The 25,707-nt window shown below is 35.9% G+C and overlaps 1 pseudogene; it reads right to left on the bottom strand.

Annotated features, from left to right (window-relative positions):
• Window positions 1-1,653: 1,653 nt before the first annotated feature.
• Window positions 1,654-25,527, bottom strand: LOC149535405 (chaperone protein ClpB1-like; annotated as a pseudogene).
• Between the last annotated feature and the right edge of the window lie 180 nt (window positions 25,528-25,707).

Genomic DNA, 25,707 nt, shown 5'->3' with positions numbered 1-25,707 from the left:
TACGCTCAAAAAGTTGACTCATCAAGTCACCCCACCAAAGCACCTCATCAAGGTAGTCTTTAAGTCCGCTCACCAAGTCAGCTCACCAAGTCGCCGCACCAAGTTGACTCACCTCTCGCCTCACCAAGTGGACTCGCTAAGTCGACTCACCAACTTGCCCCACCAAGTTGACTGTTCAAGTATGCTCGCCAAGTTGACTCTTTGAGTTCGGTCATCAAGTCACCCCACCAAAGTGCCTCATCAAGGTCAGTCTTTAGGTCTGCTCATCGAGCTTGCTCACCAAGTCAGCTCGCCATGTCGCGTCTCTAAGTGGCCTTGCTAAGTCGGCTCGCCAACTTGCCCCGCCAAGTTGCCACTTTAAGCCCACTCACCATGTTAGATCGCCAGGCCGGCTCCCCAAGTCAGCTCGCCAAGCTGACAATTGAAGTATGCTCACCAAGTCTATTTCTAATTCGTTGTCTACAACTTAAAACAAGAATACATCTACTAAAAAAAATACAAATCACTCAACAAATTTGAATGTGGAAGAGTGATAAAAAACACAATGAATCGAGTCTATAGGTTTGCGGCATTGACGACACTTGCTGGTTTGAGAAGAGATTCAAAAGGAGGCCTGGTTGAGGATGCATTTCAATAGCAAGCAAGAGCGAAGACATGATCCATGCATCACTTTGATGAAAAGACTGGCAACGAATAACATGCAAACAAATGCTTATTTTATAAACTTCAATGAAATCTATTTTTTCCTGATCTAAATCAAAAGACTGCAAGACATCACTCAAGGCATTCGCATCATGATCTTAGCCAAATTACAGGAATTCATTGTAATCAAATTACTTTCTTTCAATATAATGGGAGGAATCTCCTTTCACAGCAATTCACCAAAAACAAAAAACTCAAAACATGTAGAAAACAAAAAGTAGAGAATGCCATTTAAAGAACTTTTTCAGTGTGCTGAAGAAAGCTGGTAGGCAATACGGTATAGAACTAGATTAAACATATACCCACCATTTTAATCTCAAACAAGACATCCACTGAATTGTTATCCTATTTTAAAACAAAATCAAGATTCATGAAACTACCAATTTAAAAGGTTCATAGTGCATTCTATTCATTAAGCAAAGTGCATCTTGAGATAAAATTGTTTGAAAAGTAACCTTCCAGAACACGTGTAAAAATATCTAGCAAGCTTCAGACCCAATAAGAAAAGCAAGTTTCTAGTTGCTCTTAAGAGAGAAGATGCCTTAAGAGAGAAAAGCAAGTTTCTAGTTTCTCTTTTGAGTCTTCCTCTTCACTCGATGATGATTCTATTTGTAAAATCCAATGCAAAATCAACTATAGCATGTTAATGTAATCAAAAGAAATTTGACATAATTTTTCTTCCAGAATGGCTTTCATGTACACACAGCTCAAAAGCTTTGATTGATAACAATTTTCACTTAACATAAACAAAATAGAGAATGGTATGGATTGGATAAAAGAAACAAAAGCTACAGTAGCCAAATCATTAGAACATCCACCACCCATGGAAACAGATAGTGACTGCTTCTCAGTACTTTTATGTCTCATTTGATAAAATTTGAACCCATCATCCAAAGAAGAGTCTTTCTTATCAACATGATGTACTTGGAGATTACCATTATCTCTACTTGTCTAATAAAAATATCTGGCAAGCTTCAGACCCAATAAGAAATAATCATCCCAGGCCTCAACAATTCTACCAAAAAGATCTCTATGCGCACACAACAAAGCCAACAAGACAGAAAAGTTCTTTCCAAGCACTTTATGGCATAATGTAACAAGGGAAGGAAAGTTTTCCACTATTTCCTCTGGCATTGCAGATACTATGGAGGATGCAAATGCAGTTGCTGCGCCAGATTTCCTCTCACAATCTGTATTCTCTACAAGTGACAGCACTTGGGAAAGAGATCGTTGAACAGTAGGATTGCCTTTTCCCAAAAAGTGAGTATCTATTGATTCCAAACTGGATCTCACTTGCTCTTTGGATAATATGCCTTGGGAAAAATGAAGCAAACTTCTCAATGGACTCCATTCACAAAGAAAATCTTCTGAACCATGATCAGATTGATATACTTGATTGATTTTTGGAAGCAAAGTAGTCACAATTGTGAAAGATAATGACCTTGAATTAGCCTGTGAGAGGAAATATCCACTTGTCAACATAAGGATCTGACTTCAAACTTAGAATGAACTATATGAGGAAGAACATATACACACCTGAGCCTACAAAAGAAAGTTCATCACACTGGCTACATAGAATGAAATCATTGTCCAGTGGGCAAGCTTCTGACTTTTGGAACTTGACTTGACAACTCGAAGGCACTTTTGCAAGGACACAGATCACAAGAGGGCTAAAATGTGGAGGTGAAAGATCTGCATAATTTTTAATGAGTAAGTTATTAATCAAAAATAAAAGAGTAAATGAATAGACAAGAAACTTTATTATACAGGCCCAACTAATAATTTTCACTTTTCAGAATGAAATTGTGGTTGTTGTCAGACATCTATTTTCCATAATTCATTGTGCATCAACAACTACTCATCAAAGCCTAAGAAAACCATGTAGTGTTTGGAACTAGGCTGTTATTTTCTTCAAGTCAAAGGGATGAAATCATTTGAAAGAATTTTTTTTTTTTAAAAATAAAAATATAATTAGTGCTACAGTTAAACCCAAGACAGACAAGTCATTCTATGATTCTAGATATTTTCTAATAAAAGAGACAGACAGACATGAAATGGGAGGTATGGGGCATAAAACAGTCAAAAGATGCTTCTCATAACAAGAGCGAACAAGCAAAATTCACCCTGATGAAAAAAAGATTACTTATTCTTCAACTCTAGTAACTTAGAAGAGTAAGAACCTTTAGTATTGGAAATTGAAATGAGCAATCTTATTAGTCATTTCACACGGGCTAATGACATAGAAAATGAATTTCAAGACACCAAAACATTTGATGATGGAAAACACAATTCATAAATAAAGAATAAGGCAATGATGGAACTTGTACGCACTCTTAAAAATAAAATACAACTGAAAGTAAAGTGTACCAGAGAGATGCATATTCTGGATTCGATTGTGTGCCACATTTTTGCATCAACATTTCGAATCACACTCAGTGATCCATCATCAGGATGAGAAGAGCTATAGGAGATAAAACAAATTTGAATCCAGAATATGCATCTCTCTACTATGACTGATTGTGGAAATCTGTTCTTGTTAATAAAGTGTACCAGTTGAACAGGAGTCTATAAAATTTGCAAATGGTTAACCTATATGATGGTTAATGCCCCTTGAGATCATATGTGACTAAAATAAGCTCCGTATCCCAAAAATAGAAAATAGAATTCAATTTTGAAAATTGAAAAATAGACAGTTATAGCATCACAGGGATTTCCAAATTGCTAATTGCAGCAGGTGGTGGTTACAAATGTATCTTGGAGATTAGAGAACTATTATGAAAGTTACAGATCTTTCACGGTGACTGTGGAGCTAGAAGCATAGTTCCACTATGTTTTAGTCATTCTTCTTTGAGTAGTGGGCAGGGGTTGATGGCCTGATTGTAGTTGGTGGCATTAGAGAGGAAACATTACAATTTCATCAAGCTGCATGCAGACAATATCTGTGGCCCTTCCAAAATGAAGAACTAGAACTTTTTCCAATGTATCCCTAATGTGCTTGTCAGCTTCCTATTTCCTCGTGAGAGTTTGTAGTAAGTAGCTCATCTATTTAGAAAAAGGAATTCAACTTCACCCTTTTTCTACAAACAAACACTGGCTATTACCACAATGCAAGCAATAAGGGACACCTCAAGCTGCTATATAACATGCAAAGTAGAGAATGGATTTAATAATAAACATCTATCCTAGAGAGATTTAGAATAAGGTCATAAGAGGAATGTAAAGTAGCTCATTATGCCAGATCGAGCCCAACATTTAGTAGCATAACTTTTGAAAGATATAGATGTCACTTTTTTGGGAATCAACTGCACATTTATTGAATGAAATCAATCTATATGATGCATCTTTTCACACGGAATGATTCACAAGAGACCATCTCTTGTGAGGTTGAATGTTAAACAATGGAACTCCCTCATGATCATTCCTACTAATTTTGGTGCCCAATTTGCTTACAGATATGAATGCTCACCACAATATGACAATGACAATGCTATTTGGTGGGTAGTTCATCCACGACCATTAATACCTTCTTATAACCATTTATTAAATCCCAACATTCTAACCTCATTAAGCTCATTTTGAACCTGTGGAATTTGAAAAATAAGAACAATACATTATCCTACAGAAATCCCTTGCATACCACAATAATCTTCTCTTTCTATGTGTGTATACAATGCTCATGCAATATAGCAAAACAATCTTTTTAAAAGAAAGGTAGATCACCATACTAACCTCCACAAGCCAAGCCTTGCTTGCTCTGTCTTTCTCCTTTTCAAGAGCATGGAGCTCAATTTCTAATTGAATTTGTTTCCTTTCAAGTGCATCAATTTCTTCAGGTTGACTATCTAATTGCACTTTCACATTTGCACATGCCTCATCAATCAGATCAATTGCTTTGTCAGGAAGATTTCAGTTTGTTCATAGTCGAAACAAGAAAACAATAATTAAGCAATTTCACAAAGCCCACAAAATGTATGCATTCTAATCAATGAAAATTAGTGTCTCAAGCTTCAACAAACTTCTTATACTTTAAAATCAAGTAATTAATTATACACAATCACTTGATTAAAATCAAAATTCTGTCCATTTATGATAAAATCTCATATCTAAAGAGCTGCCACACAATGTCATCTTTTTCTATCACCACTTAAATCATATGAATATCTATTTGAAGAACTTACCAGTTATATAATGACTCGATAATTGGGCAGCAACCACTAATGCTCTGTCCATGATCCTCACACCATGGTGACCCTCATATTTTTCTTTCAGACAACGAAAAATGTTGATTGTGTCGGCCACACTTGGTTCAGCCACATACACCTACCAAAGACACTTGTTGAGATAATCTACTCACAAGGTGATCTGTGATCCTACAGTGATATAGACCTGAAAATAAAATGCACCAATAAAATTAATCAAGGGCCAACTTTCTAAAATCGGCGCTCGAATGCAGCATCTTTCTCTACGTATTTTCGATACTCATCCAGTGTAGTTGCTCCCACACACCTCAGATGGCCGCGGGCAAGCATTGGTTTCAATAAATTAGCAGCATCCATTGAACCCTCAGCACGTCTTGGGACAAACCCCCTTTGTCAAATTGAAGACAACTAATTATAATGATACATATTTAGATTTAATCAAATGGAGAAAGAAAATAATTTTAAAAAAAACACTCACCAGCACCGAGAACCAAATGTATTTCATCAATAAAAAGAATGAATCTTCCTTGGGATTCATCCACCTCCTTCAAAATAGATTTTAGTCTTTCTTCAAAGTCACCCCTATACGTTGTTCTAGCAACTAGGGCTCCCATATCCAATTCTGTCAATCTAAATTCCAGCAAATTATTGCAACATTCCAAAGAAATTTTATGAATGTCAAAGTGCAAATTCATGAAGTCCCAAACCAACTGCAAAAACTGCAATTTAATGCCAGTCCCTATCCTAATACTACTTAAATATTCCCAAGCATCAACATTTTATTATATGTTAGCTTACAAAGGAAAAACTAGTTTACAAGGACACATGCCAATCTTTAACTAGAATGCACAAGGAATCATGCTGACCAGATATCTAGAGCTTAGAATAGCTTGTGCAAGTTGCTTTAGTGTTATTAATTTCAGCTTGTAGTAATATATAAGGGGGCATAGTGTTGCATCATTTGAACTGTCAATTGCTAATTTAGAAAGAGGTGTGCCATGTAGAACAGTGTAACGTATATATTGCCACCAAAGGAAAATTCGAATGTAAAGTTTGAACAATAATATAACTGACATAAAAAAGATTATGAAATCCTTCTGCAAATACTAATGTATGCTTACTACTATCTATCCTACAAGAAGCCCTAGGGTATATAAAATAAAAATAAAAAGATCGGCATAAACATCAAATGTTCCTCTCTTATTAAGCTTTTTCTTTACTTCAAAATTGCTAAAAATAAGAACCTGTTTAGCAGAAAACAACTTGCCTTGGCACATCTCCTCTAACAATCCTTTGAGCCAGTCCCTCCACCACAACAGTCTTTCCAACACCAGCCTCTCCAATTAGCACTAGATTGTTCTTTATCCTCCAACACAAAATTCTGATGATTCTCTTGGTCTGTTCATCTCTGCCAATAACTGGGTCAAGCTTCCCAGCTAGTTCCACCAGGTCGCGCCCATAGATCTTCAGAGCCTGGAAGTTTGTATGACCAAAGGTAGTCTCCGACTTCTTTCCTTCTACCCTCAGCTTCTCAATTTCAGATTTAACACCCAAAGAACTCATGCCTGCTTCTTCAAAGTTGTCCACAATCTGTGAATCCTCCAATAATCCTAGAATAAGATGATCTATAGCCAAATGAGAATCTCCTTTCTTCTTTTGTCTCGATTGTGCGCGCCTTATGCATTTGATTAAAGCAGTGCTGGGGGGATTTTCTTGTGGAGCAGGGTTATGAGAATCAAGATATACATGATGTTGAGACTTACATGATGTGAGTCCATTCCCTTACATGATTAAAGGTGCTTATATTCCTAATCAGCCAAAATATGTGGGACTAATGATTTTTAAAGGTTGTCTGCTTTAAATGTTCCCCATAGACAAAGGAATATGCCTATTTAAGCAGTATCAATTCATGGACAAAATTAGTGAAGATTTAACAACATCTCATCTTAAAGGGCATAGTCTAAGAAGGTTAACAGGTTGATGACCACTGGTTTATTTGTATACAAACAACATGACTAATTCTTCTATCATATAATATCTTAGTAAGTAAAGATGTTGAGTAGTGATCGTAGAGGTCTTCTACCTTTGGTGGCTGGCTTCTTGAATGCGAGCTTCACTTAGAGAAACTGAATCACAACACATGCATTCATGAAATACTAAAGAATCCTCCTAGTTTTAGAAAATATTGTCCCAAACTCTTGTTTTGTCACTCCCTTCCAATACCCACTCAATACTCCCCACACCCATTTTTATGCCGTAAAGAAATTTAAGGATGGCTTCTTGAACATGTAATACAATCTTTTGAGCTAGCACTATAACTGAAATATCATCAACATGGTTACCTTTGTAAGATGTTTATCATACATCGGCATGCTGTGCGCGAATTCGACGACATAACAACACAAACAATCTTTGTGGAGTCTTTTGTCTATTGTTGTTCAAGGAGACAATCAATTTGATGGAGTGAATAGTTCTTGTAGTGGTTTGTTGAGGGTTTTGTAATCAATAGAAATCAACACTTATCTACCTTCCCAGTTTTTGGAACAAAGATCTTTTAGCTGACGAGTTTCAAAAAGTTAATTTTTGGGGGAAAAAGTAAAATTGTTTTCTCAAATAACATCAAAATGATTGCAGACAACTGAATAAAATGAGCTTGCATTGAAATGCTGGTTTCCGTCTGCATGGAAGAAACATTGGAATGAGAAAAACTAGGACACTTCAGAATTCAAGGCCCAAATATGTGTTGATAAGATTTAGTAGATGGTGATTTGTAGGAAGAAACTATTAAGTGTCAAGATTGATTTCACCTCTGCCTAACAAACCGAGCCATGTTTGTGCGCACTTCTATATAGAATTCAAAGTTAAAAAAAAAATCTCTTTGCTCATCTAACATGTTTCTAATTGCATAACTAAAAGGAAATTAAAATAAAATATTTACAAAATCCAAAATCGGCTGTTGTGGGGGATACAAATTTGACTAGCTAGTAGAGTACAGAGCATCATAAGCATGAGCTACACAACATTAATCTATTTTTTTCAATGTGTAACATTTTCTAAACTCAACTTCTAACAAATAAGTAAGGATCATTGAACTTGGTAAATGAGAGGTAGAATTGAGCTACAAATAATACATTGTGAGCTTCCAAATTATCTGCTACAATAGCAAACCAGTTTTTGTGTTCTTGAAATTATCATGAAGATCATTACTAAGTGCTTTGTTTAAATTAAGGAGGCTCGAGCTTAGTATTGTTTAGGTAAAGTAATTTGAAGAACTAATTATTCTGTCCATCTCTTGACCATAGATGGAATGTTGGTGTTGAAAAGAATCACTTCAATACAGTATTATAAATACAGCAAGTGATGTATAATAGTTAAGATTAAAATCATTATATTTCTTATTATTTCTCTCACATTTTTGAAACAGTATTATTCACAAAGAACTATTAAACCTCTTGTGAGTGGATCATAATGACTTTTATGCATCCAAGATTGCATATGAGAAAAGATACAGAGTTTTAGTGTTACCTCTGAGCTTTTGGTGCAAAGACAATAACATAGTATGTAACTGAAACCCAAATCAATGCTTCTAGAAAAGATAGTGGGATCTTCACTATCCATGCTGGTAATGCATAAGCCCAAGTTCGATAGAATAGGAGGTCTCTTTTCTTGTAGAAAACTGGAAGGCGACCAACTGTCATTGACATTTCTGGAAATCCATTAAACATCATATGGACTAGACTAAAGAACATAGCTCCCATATATAGATTTCCATCTGTAATGTTCTGCTAGTGCATTTTTGTGCGCAAAAATAACATCATTGTGATTGCCCCAATAACTGCAATCTGCATTATATATTTGTCAGGATTCATTCTTCTTTCTCTGATAAGATAAATAAAAGGAATTCTTGAGCTCCCCAAATTTGGGATCCAAGTGATTCACCTGTCCTGCTTTAAATATGTAGACAAAAGAGTTTCTCTTCATAAGCAGTACTTCTCAAGAGAAGCAAGCTTTGAGCATGTTCATTCTACTAACACCATATTTGGTAGATGTAAGAGCTGTAGTATGGTTCATTATTTTGTCATATGAATGTGATAACTCTTCTGCGAGACACTTGCCTACATGTAAGTCTCAACATCAGGTACCAACACATGAGGTATCTTATAGCATAATACTAAATTTAATTTTTTTGGACGAAACCCCAATCTACCTACGATATCTAATGATTCAGGAATTCTAAATTATTACATCATAATGAATTTAACTCTGTATAAAATGCATCGACTGCCAACAAATAAATATCAATACTATTTTAACAAATTGAGCCCCAGTTAGCCCATAGCTCACATCATGTAATGTAGCTCTTTCCCAACAAATGTAAACCCTACCCTGATGCTATTTTCTCTAGAATTGAATGATAACAGAAAAAAAGTGAAATAAATTCAAGATCAATGCACCCATCAGAGTAGATCTCTGGTCAAATAGCTCTGGTTCCTCAACTCCCGCGTGCATTGAAGCTGAATAGAATCAATGAAATGGGCGACATTTGCCCTTTTTACATATTAAGCTTGTGTTGGTCAAAATTTCGACCAACACGGGCATAGATTTAAAAAAGCCATATTTTCCCTTTCCATACCGACTAATTTAATAAATGGTCAAAAATTTTGGTCGAAAAATGACCTCAAATGTACTAGTGAGAGTATAAATGGAGAGATTGTGCTAGATCTTTGACCTAAGAACATAGAAAAGGTATTCAATCTTCCAAGAGTAGATTAGTTTATCAAATTAACCTATCACCAAGTGGAAAGATGGTATAGAGAACACAGAGAGGAAGCACTAGAAATCATCCAATCCTCATACCTCATTGACAAAACTCCTCTTCGACGTAAAGTAGGAAAAGTGGACATGATAAGGGGCTATATGAAAGAGGATATCAGATATTTTATAATACTTTTGAGTAGAGTCATGGGGTTACCAACATCAGGATACTTGAATATATAGATGGTACATTTTATTGAGACCATTAGAACAACGAAGATGCCAATTTATTGGGCTTTGATTCTCAGTGAGAATATGGATGAGTAACTAGTGATAGTTAAGAACAATCCTAAGTTCTATATGACATCTTATTTTGTGTACCTGTTAGCGATAAGGGCAACAGATTATCTGGGACTCTTCAAAAAGGGCAACATGCAAGATGCAAACGCACGACCCTATATAGTATCTCCCTAGTTGGTGAAGAAAAAGCTTCTAGAGCACAACAAGGAATACAAGATAGTGAATGATGCTTTTATTTTTGCGATTATCTGATTCATTGAAGGGGATTATGCAAAAAGGATTTCAAATGAGGCAACGACAAAGATTTCAAAATTTGGTGCCAATTACATCCAATTTAGGACATTCACTTAGTTGAGGGTAGCGAGTATGACTATCAATCCCAAGAAGCTCCCTAGATATTCAAGTGATAGACTCATATTGTTGGAGATTGCTCAACAAATCTTGTCTACATATGATAGAGTAAGGAAACAACATAAGATAACCTCGGTGTGGCCCATTACTATAGGACCGTTTAATTTGGTTTGGAGATAGGATATTCTATCTTTTGAGCTTGAGTGGGATCGGTATCCCTTCGAGGAATATAATTTTTCTCGTCCGTATTTTGATAACATTGGAAAGGAAAATATGTGAGGAACCTTAGTAGACTTCCCAAGACATAGATGTGAGAACTGTGGACTCTATAGATACAAAGACTCCCAATGTGGATCTCTCACAAAAGGAAAAGACTTTGGAGAGGAGTGATGAGGGGAAGAGCATAGTAGAACAAACTCCTTCATCATCAAAAGGTAAATCTCTGATGGAACATATTTTGAGATGGTTGAGAAAAGAGGTGATTAGAAACTAAAGGCAACAATTTAATACCAAGGAAGAGGGAATGGGAGAAATGATTGAAGTTCTCAGGAAACTCGAGTCACCTCCAAAAGATGCACGGGCATTGACCTTTATCATGAGTGATCAAAATTAGGATTTTTTTGCTCATGTTGCTATCCCTCCTCCACATGCACATATTGAGGAATTGACTCTAAAAGATTATCAAATTAGGGAGGTTGTGCTTGGGAAACCCATTGTGGACACTACCAAGTTAATGATGACAATTGGAATTAAAGAAGTGTTTAGGCACTTAGAATAAGATGACACAGAATTGATAACACTTTGGAAATAGAATGAGATCCTAAAAGGATATCTAAATGAATTTTTTCTCCCATTAGATCCTAAAAATCTTGAGGAGACTTTGAATGCGGCATTGGAGAAAAGAGATAAGGAGATTGTGTAGTTAGATCCATTTTTGAAGGCTTGTCAGAAATGGCGAGAAATTTTTGAAGAGAAAGGTGTGTAGATTATACAAGAAAATCTTAAATTGCTACACCATATGCAGAATAATGTAGATAAGTTAGTGGCCATTTTGAACCAAGATTTTGGGTTAATGGACGAAGTACATACTTGGGGCAAAGACCTACAAACATTATAGTCAATCAAGGGTCAAAGGTATCAGATGTTAATAGAGGTATATACAACATAAGAGTTAGATAAAATTGATGATTGGATAGAGAAGCTTGCAAATGGAAATAAAGTAACAAAAATATTACACACAAATAGTCATAAGCTCAAGGATCAAACCCAAGAGCAAATTTTGGAGGTACAGAAACATTACAGTGATGTGTGCTTAGATATTTTTGAAGATGATTCAAGTGACAAATTGATGACTATAGAAGTAATTGTTGAACATTTCTAGAAGACTTTTGAAGAAGCTTCAAATGATGATGATATTAGACAAGCATTCAGGACCGAAGAAGCATTACTAGACTTGGATGTGAAACTAGGATATTTTGCAAAAACTCGCATTGAGGTGGGAAATTATAGACAGAAAGTGAAGGAAAAATATGAAGCTTTAGATTTTCTAGATGTAGCTCAAGTCATTGAGATTATAGAGAAATTCAAGAGAAAATACCTAGACATAGCTCTGGTATGAAGGGGAACAAAACCCAGAAGCTAGAATTTCAATTTTGAAACTTGGTGAAATTTTGCATTTTTTGAACCTACTTCCGAGGTGCATACGTGCACCAAGTGCACTTTTTCAGAGGTGTGCTAGAAGTTTTTGAAGTAGTCAGAGGTGCGCTGACAATTAACTGCCAGTTCTAAATTTAGAGCTTGCCATGCATTAGAAACACATTTTGACGATAATTTAACTCCTACAAACACCTAGTGAAGATGGAGCTTCTATTTTTGGAACTTCTAGACACTCCTACATCATCTAATAGCTTTATTCTTCTTCTTATTTTATCATGCTTTCTTCATTTTAAGACATGTAAAGACTCATGCATCCATTTAATAATATAAATATGGATGAAGTCCTACTAAGCACCAGTTAGAGAGTTAGTTTGCACATAAATAGATTTGTTTTATTAATTTAGAAACATATGTTTGTATAAAGATATCTCACACTCTCAACACAAATTGGGGAGAAGATTTTTTATAAATTTAGGAACGTAACAAGTATTTTAGGCCATTATTTTGATGCAATAATATATGCTATTGGTGCTCACATTTGGAGTGTCTTGATTCTTGCCTAAGTGTGTTATATTTTGTGAATGTATGTTCATGAAATGTAATTGAGCCAATAGTTTTGTTGCATTCATTTGATTGTGTGATCTTTTAATTTTGGTGTTTGCTACGGTTCTACAAACTTCCTTGATGTACTTAGTTCGAGAAGAGATCACCATATTGTTTCTACATAGTTTTTTGTCTCGCATGAGCATACTTTCTGTGGCCTTGCATTTGATGAAAAGTGAAACATCTTATAGTTACTGAATTCCCATCAACAATTGCATCAGTGGAATTAAGGAAGCACTGCTCCTATTTTCATTGGTTACCTATCGATCTTGTCAAAGGCTTAACTCACAGACATGTCATTTCTATAGCTTATGTCCGTTAGGAAATTTATTTTTCAAGTCATTTGCTTAAACCTCTTATTACCTTATCTTTGTTATTTTCTTTGCTAACCCTTGGTTAATTTAGGAATTCATATAGTTTCATTGTTAGATTGAATTCATTAAAAAATAGAAAATTACAAAAACATATTTCTTTATGTGTGGTTACTCTTTTGAGATAGCAAGTAGATTCAAATCTTATCTGAATCAGTTAGAACCAACAAAGGCCTCTCTGTGAACAAATACATTTATCTTCAACTAAGTGGATTCTAGTAGGTCGCAAGATTTCTTAGAACCTCGGAGTTGATCCCACATCAACTTTTCAAGAGAGGAGTTCAAAAGGATTCCTATCATTAAGCATCATGCAAAACGACAGCTCAACAGTTATTAGTTACTAGCTTTGTGGGAACACCAACCTTTCCAAAACATCGTCTTTAAGAAAATCAATCACAACTTTAAACATGGCAGTTTAGATCCGAGCGACCTCTATCCACCTAGTGAAGTAATCGTTGACAATCATGATATGGGTATGTCTTGTATTAGAATTAGGGTTTACAAGCTAGATAAAATCTAACCCCAATTGTTGGAAAGGTTCCTCTATAACATCCAACCTCAAAGGTAGAGAATTTAAATGAGGTTTGTTTAAAATTTTTATACACTTCCAACCCTTAGAGATTTAGTCATAAGCATTCATGAACATGTTCGATGAATAAAACCTTTGTCTACATAGCTTATATGTTGTAATTCATGATGAAAAATGACCACCGCAAGCTTCACCATGGATTTCTTTTAGAACTTTCTTTTGTTGTTCTTTACCTACTCACATTAAGAAAGTGTCATCAACCCCTTTCTTATATAGGTTCTCTTCCTACTAAAAATTATTTTGTGGTTTCAACTCCAAAATTTTCGTTTCCAGAGAAGACACATGTTGTGTAAGAAATATTTGAAAACCACTCATTAGTTGTTTAGGTTAGGAGGACTAATGGAAAACTCTATTCACCCTCGCACTTCTTTTTATGCTACCATCTTACATAGGCCCATTCCTTTGACTAGCTTCATAGGGTTTAAATCTATATCATAGTCATATTTTGGCCACCTAAGTACCTCTTTTATTGCAATCTACATCTTATTAATATGACTGACTTCTCAATCTTGGGCATAAAATATTGCATGCAATAGAAGTATATAGAATTAGAAACTTTTTAAGGCTCTTGCCACAACATATGTAGTGCTCCAGTTGATTCATTTTCAAGGGTACACTCATGAATGAAATGGAGGCTCCTATGTTGTCATCATTCTTGTAGAGTAGGATAGTCAACATAGTGTGTTATGATGTATGATAAAATAAAGCTTGAAATCAAGGTGGACTAGGGAAATGACACTAGCGATTACATCTTTAATACCTTGAAAAGCCTTTTCCTTTTGAACTCCATTTGAAGGTGGGTTGATTCTTTACCATTTCTACTATATGTTTGTGTGTTCAACAAAACTGGGCACATGCATTTGGAGGAGATTTTCCTCAACAAAGAAGGATTTGGTGTTATCTTGAGACACAAGTAGGCACAAATGTTGAATTACTTTTACTCTCTCTGGATCAATATATATCCCCCCTTAAGAGATGACTATTTGTGCAATTTCCCTTCAATTATTACAAATATAGTCTTCTTTGGGTTCAAAGAAACACCAAACTCTAAACATCTTTGCAAAATTATCTCCAAGTCATGTAAATATTGGGCACATTTATTGGAGAAAAGGGTAAAGATCATCTAAATAGTATACAAATAGTTTGTTCTTCAAATTTTGAAAAGAAAGCTCCATGGCCTTTTTGAATGTGGCCTTTGCATTAATAAGGCCAAATGCCATTTTTTTTTGTATATACTAAAATGTATATTTATAGAAGATTCTCATAAACTCATTTTTTAACAAGAAATGATGCAAATGACATGATAAAACAATCAAATTAGAGCCTAAGAGCCATCCTATCTCTTCCTAACTAAGAATACTAAAATCTTCTCACATCTAAGTACTTTAGTGACAATCCTAGAATAAAAAATTCAAGTTAAGCATGATTCTAATATGATATTTTACTCTAAATGATCAAATTAAGCTAAATGGATGCACAAATTAAAAGTTATGAATGCTATGAATTTTTCTATAGTATAGACTTTTCCAAGGATTAGGGGTAGAGTTAAGGTTAGCTTAATTGACCATGGTTGAATAACTTCCAATTAAATGGTTTCAAATGAGGGGACAAGTATTTAAAATGAGTCGTCAAGATTGCAAAGTTAAATTGAATGGTTGAGATTGTAAGGATTTTGAGTAATGCTTGTGAGTCAATTCCTTAGTTCTCATTGGTTGATCGTATTTTATTCCATGTGGTTAGTGAAGAAAATAGTTATATTTAATCAAATTGATTTATTTTAGCAAGGGTGACCCATGAAAATAAGTGACACTTGAGATATGGGTATTTTTTGTATCAGAATTAGGGTTTACACACCCAATAAAATCTAACCTCCATTGTTCAAAAGGATCATCTATAACAATTGGCCTCAAATGTAGAGCAACTAAATGAGGTTTCTTTGAAATTTTGCAAACTTCTAGCACTTAGGAATTCACTCAAGCATCCTTGAACATGTTCAAGTAAAATATTTGTTTGAGTATCTTGTATATTGTAATTGATGATGAAAAATGACCTTGCAAGCTTCATCATGATTATTTTTAGAACTTTCCTTTATTGTTCTTTATCTATGCATGTTACCGATGTCATCAACCCCTTTCTTATCTAGGTTCTTTTCCCACTAAAGATTCTTCTAAGATTTCAACTTCAAATTGCATCTTTAATATCTTGAAAAGATTTTTCCTTCTAAACTTCATTTGAAGGTGGGTTGACACTTTATTATTTCTATTATGTGTTTGGTGTGTTTTGAAAAATTAGGCACAGATATTTTGAGAAAATTTACCTAACCCAAGAAGGACTTGGTGCTATCTTGAGACACAAGTAGGCATAATTTTTGAATGACTTTTACTCTCTCTAGATCAACCTTTATCCCCCTTTAGAGACAATTGCCTGCATAATTTCCCTTCAATTTGAAAATATAGACTTCTTTGGGTTTAGAGAAACACCAAACTCTAAACATCTCTACAAAATTATCTCCAAGACATGTAAATGTTGGGCATGTTTCTTGGAGAAAATGGTAAATATCATCTAACTAATAAAAAATAATTTTTTTCTTCAAATTTTGAAAAGCAAGCACCGTGGCATTTTGGAATGTGGCTCTTGCACTAATAAGGCCAAAGAGCTTTTTTTGTATCACTAAAATGTATATTCATGACATGATAAAACAAACAATTTAGATCATATTAACTGTCCTATCTCTTCTTAACTAATAATGCTAAAATGTTCTCAGATTTAAGCACTTTAGTGATAATCCTAGTGTTTAAAGTGAAAAGTAGCAAGTAATTAATTTAACAATATAAACTATTTGAGATGAATTCATCAACTAACTACTTTCACACAAACATTTAAAATACAAGAGCAAGAGGGGCTTCCAAACATATCTCTCAATAACCCAACTCAGCTGAGCAAAACCAAAGTGGACAAATGGATAGTAATACTGAACCCAAATTATATCAAGGAAGTATGCAAAAAAATACTCTTTCATGCAATGTAAATTGCTTAAATTGAACTAATTGATTTAATGGCAAGTGTAAGATAGATCTAAGTGCTAAGAATATGCAATTAACCCAATTAAGATATGCAAATGGGTCTACACTAAAAGATGAAATAAATGATGAAGTACTAACCTCAAAATATGCAAGGGAATATACCTTCTCACTCTAAAAATAATACATTTGAAACTGCAACTGAATTTTTGAATGTGGATCTACGATCATGACATGAAACCTATAAAAAGATGTTTTTCTTAGACCTCCAAGAAGAGGCCGACTTGGTGTAAAGTGTGCAGACACTTTATAGGAAGATGGGCATGTTCCTAGGTTAGTGTGGCAAAATCAACACAACTTTAGAAAGGTCTCAATGAGTAGTTTCTAGATCTGTGGTTCCAATTTTGATAACCTGCTCTTGTACACAATAAATCTTTACTTCTATTTCAGTTTGATGAGGGTTTTCCCTGGTCAAGCTCAAGATTGAAGAATCGACTTTGAAGTTGAGATATTAAAATATTGATAAAGGAAATGCTAACATGTAGTAGAATTGAATATATCAAATGAAAGATACAATTATCTTTGTAAATGCAATTTAATTTAAGATGTGATAAAACATGTAGGTGTAATAGCCTTGGCTCAAAGAAACCAAAAGGAAATCATAGAAGTCAAAACCTCATGAATAGGAATATGTGTAACATGCCTTGATGAAGAATGAAAGAAAATGAATGCTATGGATGATAAGATCTCCTCCTTAGAAGCCAAAATCCACTACCATCTTCAAGCAAGAAGAAAATGCTTGATCTTGATGAATGCTTTCTTAAAGTCTCATGAGAATGTGTATGCTTGATTTTGTGTGTGGATTGATGAAAATAAAATGCATAAGCCTCCTTTTATGCTAGTTTATGAGATAAAAAACAAAGCATGTAGTGCCCCACCCAGAGATCCTTGGAACAAGAATGAAATACAAGACAAGATTTTTTTTTTTAACAAGTATGAGTGCACAAGATTGCATCACACACGGATCATACAGATCAAAACAGAAGACTTAACCACCATCTTGACAACCAATAGATCTCCTGAAACCACTACTAGAATTGACACAATACTAAAATGACAAAAACTTGAAGACAACAACCAACACTAAGAATCTCAAAACTGCCCAACCAAGGTAATTTAAGGCAACCCAAAGGGTACTAGAAACTTTGAAAATCAAAACCTGAAAACTGAGGGATACACCCCCTATTTTCTATAGAACTTATCTTTGCCATAATTTTGCGTGAAGAAGTGCATCGTGCCATGTGAAGAAGTACCTTCTCACGCGAAGATGTACACAACAATGTGAGCATGTGTTTGACCATACAACCAAAACACCTAAAAACTAATATAGGGTTCCACACAAGGAAGTGCCCAACCACGTGAAGAAACCCACTACACCATGCGAAGACTTGCATCCTTGCGTAAGAAAGTGCAATCTCGTGTGAGATCTTAAGTTAGCACGCAAACACAAAAATTAGGAAAAAATTAAGAAATCTAAGTGATTAAATTCCTCCACATTGGGGAGTATTGGATCCACAATTCGATGCATAAACACTCAAACAAAGCTAAAAGATGAAAAGCTGGAAATAACATCTAACCATCTAGTCAAAAAATGAAGGAAAAGAACATAAAGGAAAAATTGCAGAAAATAAAAAATAACATTGCAATGAGTAGTACAACCAAACAAAGTATGCAATTCCTTCGAACTGTCAATAGCATTGTAAGGCCATTGTGGACCCTAGCCATCCCCTGCGTGTAATATCCCAAGCCACCGAATAAATCGTCGGTATTATCATAATAGGGACATCACTACTAAAACATGTTGCAACATAAGCATAAGGAAATCTAACATGCTATAAGTAAAGCATAAGATAATCCTACAAAGTAGATAACATCACCTATCACATGATAATTATCATAATAAGGAAATGCGACAGTAAATAACACCATCTAAACATGATATAAAAGAATTCCAATGAAAGCAGAAATCACAAGAAAACATACTCTAGAACTTGAAGTACCAAGTGAAAACATCCAACAACGGTCGCACAAGGAGAAAAGATCATCTTTGTACACCGGTCTCTAGCAATGGTATAGGCAGCTACACCTCCCAACCACGTAGCACCCGTAGGTCCTCACCTGCCATGCTAATGGAGATAATGATCCAACCAAAAACACACAAAACAAATGTCCATGGCTAACACACACACCAAACAATATGATGATTGAAACCAAGACAAGGACAATGCATAAACTATAGGTCCTAGTTAGACACTTAAAGGGCTAGTAAGTACGGGCTGACATCATGAAGAGTCACTTGGCATTGACAAGCCCAAGCTCAGATCATGCAGATTCAACTCCCTCAAAGGAAAGGCTCTAGTATAGAATATTTTTTGTTATCTTAAGTTTTATTACCACCCAGTGTTTTATTTAGTTATATAAAGCTTCCTTTGCCAACCTCTAGTGCCATGATCATTGAGATGTGAGATAAAAGCCCCCTCCATATGCTACCCTACCCTACCCATGCTCATCCAATGATGAGTGCCCGTAGGCATGAAAATTCCCAATCCAACCCCAATGATCATAAATTTTGAAAGTAACACAGAAGATTAGGCCTCAAAAGTCACCTAATAGATGTATGTGCATGTACTTGTGTGCGACACACCACCATCACGAAAATCATAACATAAGGACTAGATGAGAAGACAAAGCATAAAGTCAGTCAATTGAAAATAGAATTGAGAGGATGGATGCGACATGCATCCCAATGCAACATAAAAATGCAATAGTGGTCTAATTGACACCCAAACATATCATCTAGGTCCATGATCCACATTGTGCCAACAAAACCTGAGAGAATAGGGCGACACACAAAATGAGTTAAAAACCTTAAAATTTGGAAAACTTCAAAATTAAAACCCATTTGGCCTTTGAGTGTAAAAACCCTGAAAATCCAAAAATAACTGAGTTCAGACACCGTATGCAAAAATGGCCAGCATAATGTCTCAAAATCCCAAACCCTCATCCCTAAAACATGGAAAACGTTCATTCTCGACCAACTGGGCAGAATTAGCAAATGGAAACAAAGGGGAACACTAGTTCTCAGTCTAATAACATACTACTACAAGAAACAAAAGCTAAAACAGAGCAAAAAAAATAAAACAGGAAGGCCTTACCTGACAACAAAAGGGGTAGAAACCAAAACCCATTGAATAAAATAAATATCCCACCAAAATTGCTAAAAGTGACGGCAAAGAAAGAACTCCCTGAGCCTGATCCAACGAATCTAATCTCGTGAAAAACCCATGATCATAGCTCCTAGAATGAGCAGAAATTGAATCCTTCAGAAAAGGATTCTCAAAAGAGCTCTCAAATTTCTTTTTCAAAAAGTGAAAAGTGAATAGTAAAAACTATTTTCAAATACTTATTCACTTTTCGAGTGAATAGTCAATTAGGGTACATAGCTAGTTAGACTAGCGAGACTCTAAATCAACCCAAATGAAAATAGGTTATTCTCTGTAATAGGAATTCACCTAAGGCAAAGCTACTAAAAATTAAATCTGAACGATTTAAAGCCCAAAAATACAAAAACATAGAAAATCACTAAATAACTTTCGCGACAATGCGAACCTCTAAATGCACTGGCATGCTCACTGGTCTAATCACATAATGCAAATGAGTTCGAATTTAATAATCATCGAAAGGTTTTAATTTAAAAAATTTAAAATAATGATACGTCAACCATACAAGGACGAAATTGGTAAATATGAAAAGCTGAATCACTAACTCCATGTGCCACTGCCAGGGATATAAATCTTGCACACTAAAACACATGATCAAGTGCAATTGCATAATAATATCATAGTTGAAGAAAAATGCATTAAATACCTAATTAATCCATTTACATCACTCACGTTTGCATAAAGAAAGAAGATACAAGAATGAAGTAAATAACCATAGCATATAATCCATCTCATAACAATAATCAACAAATATGTCCCAATAAACCAAATAATCAAATATCAACATAGATCTACTGTCATCTCAAAATGGCATCAACATGCAAAAATGATAAACTGAACATCATAGTATTAAAGCATCTATGGTACAGAATCAAAGTATAACATTCGACCCTAAAGTCATCTCAAGGTACATATAAAAAGAGTACCGAGTATCTCTCAAATCAAAATAGACAAGGTAAAAATTGCAAACACAAGAGGCACTACATCCTCCCCCACTAGCATAGGCTTACTCCTGGAAGCTAGCAAAAAGGTAGGGGAAACAATTCCCTCAGTCATGTAGCATCCTCCCAAGTCACAAAGGTCTCATTTCTCGGGTCCCATTGGACTCTTACCTGCTCTATGTCCTGACCTTGTAAGGTCAGCCTCTAGTGATGTAAGATACAAATGGGCTCCAAAGTAAGCTACCCATCCACTACCTGCAAAGCATCCCAATCAAGAACATGGGTCACATTGAGAATATATTGCCTCTAAACAAAAACATGAAAAAAATCATGAATGATTGATAGGCTAGGTAGTAATGCTTGTCAATAAGAAACAGAACCAATCCTCTCGAGGATCTCAAAAGGTCCGACAAAATGTGGTGCCAGCTTAGAGCTTTTTCCATAATGGATGGAGTTCTTCCTCATACAAACTCTCAAAAATACCCTATTACCAACAGAAATGTGATGATCCAACCTATGGGCATATGCATACTTCTTCTGCCTATCCTGTGCAGTAATTAAATGCTCCCTAATGTGAACAACCTGCTGCTCCATATCCCAAAGCATCTTTGGACCCAAAAGAACTCAATCCTTTAAATGATCCCAACTCAAAGGGGTATGAAATGATCTATTGTACAAGGCTTGAAAAGGTGACATGCCAAGAGAAATATGATACTCGTTGTTGTATGCAAACTCAATGAGGTACAAATAGTCCTCCCACTTCACCTGCCTATCCATAACATACATGCGAAGCATATACTCTAGAACCTAATTTACTCTCTCAGTCTGAGCATCAATCTCTAGGTGATAGGCCAAACTAAAATTGAGTTGCGCTCCCAAAGCATGCTAAAGAGACGTCCACAGTGCAGAAGTAAACACTAGATCTCTATCTGAAATGATCTAACGGGGGATCCCATGCAAATTGATAATATCCTCCTAGAAAACATCCGTTATAGAAGAAGCTATGTAGGATGCTCTCATGGGTGAAAAATATGCTACCTTGGACAATTTTTCCACTATCACCATGATAAAATCATGTTGTCATGATGAGATAAGAAATCATGTGATAAAATCAATGGATATCATATCTCATTTCCACTCTAGAATGGTATGTGACTGCAAAAGACCTGACAGATATTGATGCTCTGCCTTCACTCTCTGACACTCCAGACATCTAGAAAAAAAATCAACAACATCACATCTCATCCTTGCCCAAAAGTACAACTATTTGAGATCATCATGCATCTTCTTAATGCCAAGATGTGTTGATTATGGTGCATGATGTGCTTCCAACAAAACCAAGGTACAAAGATTACCTAACATGTGTACATAGATACGCCTCATGTGTTGCAGTAGTCCATTAGATTCAAGTACATAACCATAAATCTCTCCTCAAGGGTACATCTAAACTTGATCTCCACCCTCACCTCCTGATACCAAGTGTCACTAGGAAAAGACTCTAAGATATGACCCCACAAATCCACTCCCAATGACAACATTGATACCTCATGTTTCCTTCTTCTCAAAGCATCCATGATGAAATTCTCCTTCCCTTTAATGTAATGAACATCAAAGTCATACTAGTATAAGAACTCCATCTAGTGACACTGTCGTGCATTCAGGTTTGGCTAAGTAAAGATATTGTGCAAGCTCTTGTGATCGCTATGCAACTCAAGCCCGTGTCCCAAAAGAAAATGCCTTTAACGGATGAGGCATGCACTACGGTCACAAGTTCCAAATCATGAGTGGGGTAGTTAATCTCATGGTCCTTGAGTTTCCTGGATTCATATGCAATCACTCAACCAACTTGCATCAACACTACACCCACACCTTCCAATGAAGCATCTATACAAACCATGATATCACCTACAGGATTAGGCACTGCAAGGACTATTGCACTGATCAAACACTCCTTAAGAGCATTAAATGTTGCCTTGCACTAGTCTAACCAAACATATTCTTCCCTTTCCTCTGAAGAGAAGTGATGGGGTGAGCTATTCATGAGAATTCCTTTATGAAGTGATGGTAGTAACCTGCCAATCCCATAAAACTATTAACTTCTAAGACATTAGTGGGTACTAGCCAATCCATGATAGCATGAATCTTCTTTGGATCCATGAAAATTCCATCACCAGTGATGATGTGTCCCAAATACTTCACCTCATACTGGAAGAACCCACATTTAGTCAAGTTTCCATACAATTGATGGTATCTCAAGCACTACAATACTTGATGTAAATGTACTTCATGCTCCTCCATAGTCTTCGAATAGATCAATATGTCATCTAGGAATACAATGACACATTGATCAAGGTAAGTGTAAAATACACCAGTCATCAAACTCATAAATACTAAAGGTGTATTGGTTGACCCAAAGGGTACAACCATGAATTCATAATGCCCATACCATGTACAAAATGCTATTTGATGAATGTTAGCCTCTTAGATACAAAGCTGATAGTATCCTAACTTAATATTAATCTTCAAGAATACTCATGCTCCCTTCATCTAATTAAACAAGTCATCTATCCTTGGTAAAGGATAATGGTTCTTCACCGTCACCTTATTCAACTACCGATAGTCGATGCACAACTACAAAGAACCATCCTTCTTCTTCACAAAGATGACTGGTGCACCCCATGGGGATACACTACGATGAATATGGCCCTTGGCCAACAATTCCTCCAATTACAATCTAATCTCACTCAACTCCTGAGTAGTCATGTAGTAGGGAGCTCATGAAATCAGCTCCGCTTTTGGTACAAGATCAATTCAAAAATCAATGTTACACTGTGGTGGCATACTTGGAATCTCATTAGGATACACATCTACATACTCATGAAGGAGTGGGTGATCATCAAGTGTCACCATATGATGCTCAACTTCCTCAAGATTACTAACAGAAACAAGAAACAATTAACAACCTTTTTGCATACTCTATTTCAACTGATTAGCTGAGATCATCCCAAGTGAGATTGGTCTCAAGACTCCCAAAAGTTCCACCTACCCACTTGTGTCATCAACACACTGTACCATCTTATGATGACAATCGATATTCACCTGATGGGTGGCTAACCAATCCATGCCCAACACAATGTCATATGATCCCAAAGGTAGAATGCGTAGATTCATTATGGTGGTGAAGGTTCCCAAATTCAAAACACAACTCCTAACCAATGAGTCAATAGCTACCTTGGAACTCGTGGCTAACTCAACTTGTCACCTATCAACCTGACACATTGCCACTAGTCTACATCGTTGAACAAGAGATGGTGATACAAAAGAATTTAAAGCACTAGAGTCAAACAAAATTGAATTTGAAATAGCATGCAATGTACCTATAGCCTCAACTACTATATCTTGATGGATTTTCTTGATGGTTGTAAACTACTGCAAAGACTCTGTGATTGCTACTAGCATCTCCTATAGTAGGCTCATATTTGGCTAAACCCTTACCAGGTCCTATAGATGGTTTGATGGAGCACTCAAAAGACTTATGGTCAGGTTGGCCACATGAATAATAGTTTCTTCCAAAGTTGGAACCTGTTCCATGACCACCCTGGGTAGTACTAGGATAAGGTACACTACCCCTGCTAGAATTCTACTGAGCACTCTGAGGACGGTCCTACTAAGATTTCTATCCTAGATTTTGGCTATCTCCCTTCTTCTTGGTGGTACTAGTAGGTTGGCCACCCTTTTCCCAAAACTTCTTCTTACTCTTATTGTGATAACCACCTTGAGAGGAATCCGATTGGGCTTGACCCTTCCTTGATGACTATGTGAATTGAGCATCCTGCCTTGAATTCTGAGAACTTTGGTTCTAAGAACTAGATCTGCCACTAAAACCTCTAGCTAGATTTTTCTCTACAATTTGTGCCTTCTCAACAACAAGAATAAGAGTCCTAGGTTGATGCATATAGAATTCTCCAATGAGGGTATCCTTAATGCCTCAAATGAAATAATGAGGTAGGAGTAAATCATCATTGTTGTAACATGAATATTGCCTAAGTTCAAAGAATCAAATTTTGCACTAATCCACTGTCATGTTTCCTTGTCAGATTGAGTGGAACTCATCAACATGGGCCTCTCTAAACTGAGGAGATAAGAATCTTTGTTGGAACCTCTCCTTAAAGATCTCCCAGGTGAGATCAACAACACTAATCTAAATCTTCTAACTCTCAATATTCCACCAAATGGATGCATGGTCCCTTAACTGCATAATTGCACAACAAGCCCTCATGTTGGTTGAATATGGATACATGGTGAAGTAGTGCTCCATGTCCAACAACCAAATCTTAGCCTTGAGGCCACTTTCCTTGCCATCATACAATGGCAGTTTGGATTGCTAAAGAGACTTCATGATATCTGACCTGATGGAATCTTCACTATTACGATCCTGACCACCATGATGGTGCCCTTTTCCACTTGGTGGAGCAAGAGAATATTCACATTGACATTCCTCCTCTCTATGCTCTGAATGATGGGAATCTCCATGATAAGATCCTTCTTCCTGATCATGATCCTGTTAGCGCTCCTCAACACTAGGGCCCAACCGAGTAAAAATGTCCTAGAGCACTGGCAACAATGCCTCCACACCATTATAATTAGCATTATTACCTTGTTCTCCCCCTCCTTCTTGACATCCTTCTTCCTGGTGTTCATCTCCATGGTTACCGCTATGGGTACCACCATGACCACCAGGTTTATGTATATGAGGCATGTCTCTAGAAACAACAAGATAATGTTAGAACAATCGGATCACAAGCATAAGAGTTCAAAAACATGAAATAACAAGATATCAAAATAACAACCATAATATAGTAATACAAAATGGGAACAAAACCATAGTGGAAGCATAACATACAGATCCTAATGTTGCAACATGGGCTTTGATACTAGA

The sequence above is a fragment of the Cupressus sempervirens genome, chromosome 10, assembly GCF_028749045.1.
Source record: "Cupressus sempervirens isolate cs-2001-9-10 chromosome 10, ASM2874904v1, whole genome shotgun sequence".
Taxonomy (NCBI): Eukaryota; Viridiplantae; Streptophyta; class Pinopsida; order Cupressales; family Cupressaceae; genus Cupressus; species Cupressus sempervirens.
The sequence above is the reverse complement of the archived record's forward strand: the minus strand, read 5'-3'. Positions and strand labels throughout refer to the sequence as shown.